Source organism: Silene latifolia, chromosome 10, assembly GCF_048544455.1.
Source record: "Silene latifolia isolate original U9 population chromosome 10, ASM4854445v1, whole genome shotgun sequence".
Classification (NCBI taxonomy): domain Eukaryota; kingdom Viridiplantae; phylum Streptophyta; class Magnoliopsida; order Caryophyllales; family Caryophyllaceae; genus Silene; species Silene latifolia.
In genome coordinates, this window is record NC_133535.1 from 121453493 (window position 1) to 121455272 (window position 1780).

At 46.0% G+C, this 1780-nt stretch overlaps 1 non-coding gene across 1 annotated transcript; it reads right to left on the minus strand.

The window, feature by feature from the left end:
• Nucleotides 1–829: 829 nt before the first annotated feature.
• On the minus strand, nucleotides 830–936 carry LOC141609767 (small nucleolar RNA R71). The gene has a single exon (XR_012527679.1). It is a non-coding gene; the product is annotated as a small nucleolar RNA R71 (small nucleolar RNA).
• Between the last annotated feature and the right edge of the window lie 844 nt (nucleotides 937–1780).

Below are 1780 nucleotides of genomic sequence, written 5' to 3' on the forward strand. Positions count from 1 at the left end.
AATTTAAACAACTAGAAATTACGTCTGCCTCTCTGTGGTTCGACCCGACTGCCGCTAGCTATAGTTGTAGTTGGAGATTATAAATTTATTTTTGACACCTCACGACGGGTATCAAATTTTGGCGCCGTTGCCGGGGAGGCAATTGTTCTAATTTTTAGTTGTTTTTATTTAGTCTTTCTTTAGTTTAAGGGACTTCCGTTCCTTAAACTTTTCTTATATTCTTTTTGTAATTTCCTCTTATGCGCAGGTTACAGGGTGGTGAACTAGTACCATTAAACCCTGAGATCGAGAAATCGTTGCGCGAGTTGAGACGATCACAAAGGGTATTACCGACAGAGGAAGAGCTGAGTACTCTGTCAAGCTACTACGAGAACGCTCTGTCAAGGAGATCCACCTACATCTCTGCTTCAATTTCTTCAAAGAGACATTTACTTCTCCAAATCCCAGTCATGGCTGAAGAAGCAACCATTGCTAGTCACTCGAGCCTACAAATGCGAATCTCTACAAAGGATTCGAACTACCTGGGGAGGCGAGAAAATTCGAGCCAAAGCCTTCCTATATTAACCTGGTTGAGAGAAACCAGTTCGGGGGAGCTGCAAATGAAGATGCAGCCAAGCACATGGAGATTTTTATTGATTATTGCTGATCTATACCCCCGCCGGCCTGTGTGACCTAAGATCAGATCAAGGAGACCATGTTCATTTTCTCTCTTCGTGATGCTGCAAGAGAGTGGTATAGAGATCTGGACCGAGCCGCCCATGGGATCACCGACTGGAATTCCTTAGCCCTGGCATTCTACAAAAAGTACTTCTCTGCCTCGAAGACGAATGCCATTAGAGCTCGGATCACGAGCTTTAAACAAGGGCCTGATGAGAACTTCCATGAAGCATGGGTCCGTTTCAAGAAACTGGTGCGAACCATACCGCACCATGGGTTCGAAAAATGGAGTCTTTGCAACCAGTTCTATAATGGGCTGTATGACGATCAGAGGGCTATTTTGGATGCTGCAGCCAATGGCCGATTTGCTGAGAACATGGAGACTAAGGGGTGGAAGATCATCGATGATTTGGCCACTCATAAGGCTGAATATGGGAATTCGAGAGGAAACCAGAGGAGAGCTGCTGAATCTTCCTCTGTTGCTGCACTAGAAGCTCTCACTGCAAGGTTTGACAAATATGAATTGGGAGGGGCTTCTAAAGGTGGGATGTACCATGTTAACGCTGTTTCAGACGGTCCTTTCGTCTGTAGAAGATGTGGAGCCGAGGGGCATGTCTCGAAAAATTGTTCTGTCCCCTTTGAGTCTTGTCTTTGCCTTTCAACACTATAGGCCGACAAACACGTACTATGAGCCGAATGTCCACCCCAACTTGAGGTGGAGTAGCCGAATGTCCTAAATCCGACTCAACCTCCACAACAAAGAAGAAGAAGAAGCAAGCTTATGTGCCCCCTCATCATAAGCAACAACAATACCAAAAGCCTCCCTATGTGCCGCAGCAGCAACAACAATCCCATGGTTCTGATTTTGCTGAGTTCAAGAACTTGTTGCTGAAGGAGTCCCAAGCTAGAGAGGCCGGGATGAAGCTACTAGAAAGCCAAATTGCTCAATTGGCTAGTAAGAGTACCACTCGAGCTCCCGGATACTTACCCACTCAAACTGATCAGAAAGAGACCCTGAATTCCATTACTTTGAGGAGTAGGTCTACCTTGGATGGGCCTGCTATGGTCGAGGATGCCCCTGAAAAGAATGAGGCGGAACCGAGTCAAAAGAAAGCTTTAACGA